General features: G+C 43.1%; 1 long non-coding RNA gene across 1 annotated transcript in view; it reads left to right on the top strand.

The window, feature by feature from the left end:
* The first annotated feature begins 6,639 nt into the window (after positions 1-6,639).
* The window catches only part of LOC142299511 (uncharacterized), a 98,516-nt gene continuing 96,961 nt past the window's right edge, over positions 6,640-8,194 (top strand). Inside the window, exon 1 of the long non-coding RNA XR_012752657.1 lies at positions 6,640-6,754. This is a non-coding gene — a long non-coding RNA (uncharacterized LOC142299511). The remainder of the gene's footprint in view (positions 6,755-8,194) is intronic.

The following is an 8,194-nucleotide window of genomic DNA, read 5'->3' as shown; positions in this document are numbered from 1 at the left end:
ACAGACAGAGACAGACGGTGAAAGAGACAGAGACAGACAGAGACAGATGGTGAAAGAGACAGAGAAAGACAGAGACAGATAGGGAAAGAGACAGAGACAGACCTGGAAAGAGACTGACCTGGAAAGAGACAGACCTGGAAAGAGACAGATGGGGAAAGAGACAGATGGGGAAAGAGACAGATGGGGAAAGAGACAGACAGACATGCAGACAGGGACAGAGACAGGCAGACAGGGAAGGAGGAGACAGCCAGAGAGACAGACAAAGATAGATGGGGAAAGACACAGACCTTGAAAGAGACAGACGGCAAAAGAGACAGGGAAATAGAGACAGACAAGGAAAGAGACAGACAGAAACAGGCAGACAGAGAAAGAGACAGACAGGAAAAGACACAGACAAAGACGGAGAGACAGACGGGGAAAGAGACAAACCTGGGAAAGAGACAGACCTAGAAAGAGACAGATGAGGAAAAAAACAGAGAGATAGAGACAGACAAAAAAAGAGACAGACAGAAACAGACAGACGGGGAAAGAGACAGACGGGGAAAGAGACAGACCTGGAAAGAAACAGACGGAGCACATTACTTGGCCAATTTAGTTAAATCTGTGTGGAATATCTGTGGTGTTGAAATATATGTTATGAAATGCTTCTATTAGCTTAGTTTTTGCCTTTTAAAAATTACATTTCTATCTATTTGTTTGTGGTTTTTGTGTGCAGAATACATTTTTGTTAATACATTCTATTTTGTTAGCAACAGCTATTAACCCGGGTGAAGCCGGGTAGTACAGCTAGTATAAACTAAAAACAAAACAATTGTGAAATTGCACTTTTTTGGCCAATTTCAACTTCCTTGCTTTCCAGTGCATCACATAATAAAATCAAAAGTGTCATTCAAAAGTAACCTTGTCATGCAAAAAGCAAGCCTTAATATGACCATGTGGATGGATACAAATTACATAATGTTCTTGGAACTTACGGCTTTTGGTAAATTTCATTTGCAGACTTTTCTCATCTCATTCAAGTCTATGGGGAAAATCCACATATTTACAGCAAGAGAAATTGACATATTGCAGATTTGAAAAGCGCACCGCAGGTCAGTTTTGGTAGCATAAAAAAGAGCACAGAGGTTTTTATAAATCTCATCCACTTTGCTATTACTGTAATACGCTGCATTTTTAAAGAATATACACCAAATACTTAGCCTAAAGGCTGCTTTACACGCATGACATCGCTAATGAGCTGTTGTTGGGGTCACTAAATTTGTGACACACATTCGGTCTCATTAGCGACGTCATTGCGTGTGAAACGTACAAGCAACCGCTAACGATCAAAAATACTCACCTGATTGTTGATCGTTGACACGTCGTTTATTTTCAAAATATCGTTGCTCGTTCTGGACGCAGGTTGTTCGTCGTTCCTGAGGCAGCACACATCGCTACGTGTGACACCCCAGGAATGAGGAACAACACCTTACCTGCGTCCTCCAGCAACGAGGTGGGCGTGTCTTTCATGCGGCTGCTCTCTGCCCCTCCGCTTCTAATGGACGCCTGCTGTGTGACGTCGCTGTGACGCTGCACGAACCGCCCCCTTAGAAAAGAGGCTGTTAGCCGGCCACAGCGACATCGCTGGGAAGGTAAGTCCGTGTGACGGGTAATAGCGATATTGTGCGCTATGGGCAGCGATTTGCCCATGACACACAAACCTCGGGGGCGGGAGCAATTGGCAGCGACATCGGTAGCGATGTCGCTGCGTGTAAAGTGGCCTTAACTGTTTATGGATGACCACATGGATGCCGTGTCACAAGTTTTAGTTATAATTCTAGCCCTGGCATAACAAGTGACCAAAGAAAAATTACTTGGAAGACAGTATCAGAAAAGGATCACTAATGTTATGTTACAAATCACCATTGAAGGAAGCTCAAAAGGAACTGCATATGTTTGATGGACAATTGTAGCATTAACACTCTCATACCAATGCAGCCATTTTTCATCCTAAATTGAATTACTCATTAAAAGGTTACATAAAATCACACCTTCATCTATTGTATTGTGGGGTCTCACCTGAGTATGACTGATAGCAGCGCTCTGTCAGGGGGCCGAGCTACAGTTTTTAGGCATTTCTTTTTATAATTCCATTGACACGAGGGTGATAGAAATAATATGCAACCTGTTTGTTAAAATACATAAAGTGTATACATCTCCTCCGCAGTCAAGGAAACTGATATACGCGCATAAACAGTTCTGCCAGACTACACATTTTTTAACTGCATGAGAGGACACACACAAGCTAGGGACCCCAACGTAGAGAAATACTTTGGCGTAGTGTTGGGGCTCTATTGCATTGATCAATTCAGTAGCTAAATTTCTCTTTATTCATATATTCATGGCAGTAATGCAGGTTCCATTTTTCACATTTCATTCTTACATATAGCTATTGAGTTTTTCATGTCAGTATTCACACAGCAGTTTCTGCTATTACATGTATTCCCCTTACATAGTCACTGGTGTGCATACCTTATCTCCCCATAGTGATGTTTTTTTAGGTTTTTGCACCCAGTTCAGACATAGAATGGAGTTCCAAACGTTATTTCTTATTTGTTAGTAGTTTTTCGTTTGTGAACCCTCCCCATACACACCTATTGCCAATCCACATCGTATATATAGCCTGGGTCTCAGCTTCCCATACACGGTAAGTTTTTTAACTGCATGAGAGGACACACACAAGCTAGGGACCCCAACGTAGAGAAATACTTTGGCGTAGTGTTGGGGCTCTATTGCATTGATCAATTCAGTAGCTAAATTTCTCTTTATTCATATATTCATGGCAGTAATGCAGATTCCATTTTTCACATTTCATTCTTACATATAGCTATTGAATTTTTCATGTCAGTATTCACACAGCAGTTTCTGCTATTACATGTATTCCCCTTACATAGTCACTGGTGTGCATACCTTATCTCCCCATAGTGATGTTTTTTAGGTTTTTGCACCCAGTTCAGACATAGAATGGAGTTCCAAACGTTATTTCTTATTTGTTAGTAGTTTTTCGTTTGTGAACCCTCCCCATACACACCTATTGCCAATCCACATCGTATATATAGCCTGGGTCTCAGCTTCCCATACACGGTAAGTTTTTTAACTGCATGAGAGGACACACACACGCTAGGGACCCCAACGTAGAGAAATACTTTGGCGTAGTGTTGGGGCTCTATTGCATTGATCAATTCAGTAGCTAAATTTCTCTTTATTCATATATTCATGGCAGTAATGCAGGTTCCATTTTTCACATTTCATTCTTATATATAGCTATTGAATTTTTCATGTCAGTATTCACACAGCAGTTTCTGCTATTCCATGTATTCCCCTTACATAGTCACTGGTGTGCATACCTTATCTCCCCATAGTGATGTTTTTTTAGGTTTTTGCACCCAGTTCAGACATAGAATGGAGTTCCAAACGTTATTTCTTATCTGGCATAACAAGTGACCAAAGAAAAATTACTTGGAAGACAGTATCAGAAAAGGATCACTAATGTTATGTTACAAATCACCATTGAAGGAAGCTCAAAAGGAACTGCATATGTTTGATGGACAATTGTAGCATTAACACTCTCATACCAATGCAGCCATTTTTCATCCTAAATTGAATTACTCATTAAAAGGTTACATAAAATCACACCTTCATCTATTGTATTGTGGGGTCTCACCTGAGTATGACTGATAGCAGCGCTCTGTCAGGGGGCCGAGCTACAGTTTTTAGGCATTTCTTTATATAATTCCATTGACACGAGGGTGATAGAAATAATATGCAACCTGTTTGTTAAAATACATAAAGTGTATACATCTCCTCCGCAGTCAAGGAAACTGATATACGCGCATAAACAGTTCTGCCAGACTACACATTCGTTCCAATGGCTGCAATACTATTCCCATAAATCGTGTCTGCAGAGCGTAATTAATTCTTTCAATCAAGACCTTCCTTAACAACTAAAAAACCGTTGGGAATAAGCTAATATCTCATCTATCTGGTCCCCCACTTCTCTCTTGAGAATACCATGAAATGAAAAAAACGTATTTAGTGACATCAGTGAGTTTTCGCTAAGTGTAGGGATTAGGTTCAATAACGTGCACCAAGGGCCTGTTGCTAGGCACCCGTCAGAGATTTATAGGGAACTGATGGTCAAAATCCTACGTGACTCCCTAAGAAAAAATATTAACTAGGAGTTTCCCTTTTACGTAGCTCTACTTTTTTACTCCATAAAAAAAAACTTAAAGGGAACCTGTCACCACCAGTGGGCTCTTATATACAGCATTCTAACATCCTGTATGTAAGAGCCCAGGACCACAATGCCAGATTGTGTGGATGACGTAGGATGTGTCATGCGCCTAGGCTTCAGAAGAAAGAGGACAAAGATGGCCGAAAGATCTGGCTCCCGTATTGGAGAAGAGACACCCATTCGATAAGTCTGCACTTCACCGCCCCATAGGTGAGTATTATAAAGTGATTTTTATGTTCTACACAGCATGTTAGTGTAGTGCCCCACGAGGCAGGTGGTTAACCTACTCGTCGTGGGGCCATTTCAGGTCGGGTCAGGCATTGTCACGGGGTGGCCTTGCCCGGTTCCGTTGCCCCGAGGCATTCAGTAAATGGTGGGGGAAGCGGGGTATTTGAGAGAGTTTGTCGTGACGCCACCTGTAGTATGCAGCCAGTAATAGCCGCTGTTGCAAGATTCTTTGCTAGGGCTGGTAGTAGTGCAGCTCAAGTGTGATCACTCCCCATAGGCGGATTGAGTCCCAGGAGGATTGGGAGGGTTGTAGTGGTGCAATGGGGTGCAGGGCTGGGACGCCGACAGAAACTGGATGACACAAGGTGGTAGTTTCCTCTTTAGCTTTACTAGTCGGGTGTTATGGTCCAGGTTTACCATGGTCCGGTCAGCCCAGACGCAGCGTGGATCTCTCCTTTCCTGGCGGGTTGCAGGCCTTCCTTAATGCGCTCTTGGTGGGAGCTCTTGCGGCCTGGAGCAGCACAGCGTCCCCTTCTTTCTCTCTACTTGATGATGACTGTCCTCTGTGACTGGCAACGTGAACCGGTTATGGGACCCGCTTGTATTACTGCGATCCCGGGTTCTATATTGCTGCTGCGTCTTGGAATAATGGTGGGCCAGGGATGTAGAATCTCTTGTCCACCGGGTTTTGCTACTGGGCCGTTAGCACCCAGTAACAGAGGACCCCGGTGTCCCGTCCTAGCGCTTGGTCCTGAAAAGCTCACGCAGAAACTCTCAAACAGCGAACGCTCTTTCTCCTCACCAACACTGTTCTGCCTGACTTCCTCCCTGTTCACTCTAACCCTTACCCCAGGTCAGCATTTACAGAGACTCCCTTCAAAACAGGTTATGAGCTCCCCCTGCTAGTCTGGAGTAGGAGATGTTTCATGTGATGATCCTGATAAGGAGAGGTCTCCACATTGCCTCCAAGCATAGCACTAATCCTGGTGAGGAGAACACCACCACTGTGGCTCCCGTGACCACTGGGGTGCCACATTAGATTGCTGTATATAAGAGTCCACTGGTGGTTGCAACAGCTTATAGTCGCCAAATCTGGTGACAGGTTCCCTTTAATGTACCACTCCAGCGGGTGTTTCTTCCAACCCTGGAGTGGCACTTTAAAACTAAGTCCCTTGCCCCCATTCTTATACTTGCCCTCCGGCGGCTTCATCCATCTTTCGTGTTGCTCCAGTCGAGGTGCCATTTTGTGCTTCTAACTTTTGCCTCCCCGCAAGTTAAACGTTACATCACAAGCTCCCAATGTATGTCTATGAGAGCAAGAACAAATTTGGAATGAGGCTCACATTCAGTTGTAACCTCTGGCGCGCTCCATGAAACACTGGAGCAGCCGGCAAGTCACGAATATAACCAGAGACCGACCAGCGCAATGCTGGAAAAAGATGAAGACAGTGGCAGATATGTCTAAGACAGGGGCAGGGGACTTACATTTAAAGCACCACTTCAGCACTGAATTAAAAAAATAAAAAAAATTCTGGAGTGGTGCTTTAATGCAGTTAATAAGAAAAATACATTTTATACAAAAGTCCTCAACTTTGAAATTGAAAATTCAAGAGGAAGTCATAGAGGTATGGAAATCACAGGATGGATAGACATGTTGTATCAATGATGATAGCCTGAGGAAGAAATCTGTTCAATTTGGAAATGCATTGGTGTCTTATTAAATGTTGGTTGCTTTTCTACACCTTCTCATCCTTAACTTCATTGTGACAGCACCCACCACAACGTTTGTTTCTGATAATTTTGCCTTGTAATTGCAATCAACCACTCTTTAAGAGGTAGAGCAGCAGTGTATATAAGATATAGTACTTAACTGCTTCTCTCATCAGAGTTGTGCCTGACCGGCACAGATTCCATTAACTCTTCCCTGTTTCTTATCACCAGGACTTCACCATGGAGTGCTCCTATTTTGTCTTCTAGCCACGTAGGGTAAAAAACACCTTATAATCACTTTTGGTGCCGTTCCAGCAATGTCAGCACAGTGTCTCCTGGGGCTCATTGTGACGTTATGTCACTTGAGTCATGCAGCCACTTCATTATCACTTACTTCAGTTGAAACTTACATCCAGAGGAAGTTGGAACTGCTGCTGCTATTTTACTTCTTCTGGATATCAGTTATGTTCGAAGAAATCAGGGTGAAATGGCATAAAGTCACATGAGCCCCCACGCAGATGTCGCTGGAACGGGGCCAGCACCGTAAGTGAACAATAGGTGTTTTTACTGTATGTGGGGGAATATTGTAGTTGAGAAGGAGCTGTGTGAGTAGTGGACAACATTTTAAGGTGTCTGAGGACCAACATATACCAAAAAGCTCATAGGATGGTAAATATTTCAGAATGATGACTATCCTAAAGACAATAAATCATAATCTTACACCATTTCAAGAATCTTGAAATGGTGTAATAACTTCAATATATTATCATACCAATTTCATTTGTATACTGTAACAATTTTAATTGTACTTTAATACATGTGGGAAGTTTTGGTTAGATTCTGTCTGAAATATCAGCAAAAATTCTGTAAATGATCACAAACAGTTAGGGTGTCTGACACATTAGATCAAAGCTGGGCAAAGTGCGGCCCGTGGGCAGAAGTAGAAGAGCTGGAGGACAAGGATGTGGCCTGCAGGAAGGAGACGGCCACAGGCCACACCATGCCCTCTGCCGCTCAACATCTTCTCCCTATGCCAGACATCGCCACCATCCACATCCTCGTGTTGAATACACTGGTGGAAAAGGAGGACGTGTCTGCTGTGCGGAGAGTCAGTGCACCGGAGACCAGGGGAATGGGAGCGAGATATGTTTTGGTTTTTTTATGCATATAGGATGTGTGTATATACTGTATATTGGTGTCTATGTGGGGGCTCATACTGTATTTAGGGGGCTATGTGGTGTGTAGAGGGGCTCATATTGTATATAGGGAGGCTTTATGAGGGCTCATACTGTATATACAGGGGGCTATGTGATGTCTCATACTGTATATAGGGGGCTGTGTGTGGGCGCATAAGTATATAGGGGGATGTCAGCATACTTAATTCTGCTCAATATTAAGTGATTAATATAAAATAATTATAATTAATATGTTAATATTAACCCCTTCACGACCAATGATGTATCTATACGTAACGGATCCTGTATATCTCATTAATGCGGGCTTGATTGGTGAACGTGCATTATTCCGCACACATGCTGATCAAATCAGCCGACATGTGCAGCTAACAGGCGCAGATGGATTGGAGATCCACCCGCTCCGGTTAACTAGTTAGATTGTGCAAACTCTGACAGCGCAATTTAACACGTGCCGGTGGGAATTGTGCCATCCCCAGCCGCCATCTGGTGCCCCATGATGCGATCACAGGTTGCGGATGGGCTGTCATGACAGCCGGGGGCTAGCTAATGACCCCTGTTGCTGGCATGACAAATTTCCTGTGAGTGCCTGTGTTTTATTTTGCCCCATTGAAAATAAAACAATAATAATAAAAAAATACACATTATATTTCTTTATCAGTTGTGCATAACTATTTATATGTTGTGTGAAGTTCTGACTCGCTTGATTGTGAGTTTGAGGCAAACGCAGAAAAAGTTTTCTTTTAAGTCCAGCCGGATTATTCAACTCTCATAAATCGCTCAAGAAAAA

Source organism: Anomaloglossus baeobatrachus, chromosome 1, assembly GCF_048569485.1.
Source record: "Anomaloglossus baeobatrachus isolate aAnoBae1 chromosome 1, aAnoBae1.hap1, whole genome shotgun sequence".
NCBI lineage: Eukaryota > Metazoa > Chordata > Amphibia > Anura > Aromobatidae > Anomaloglossus > Anomaloglossus baeobatrachus.
This window is presented reverse-complemented; position numbering and strand designations above follow the sequence as displayed.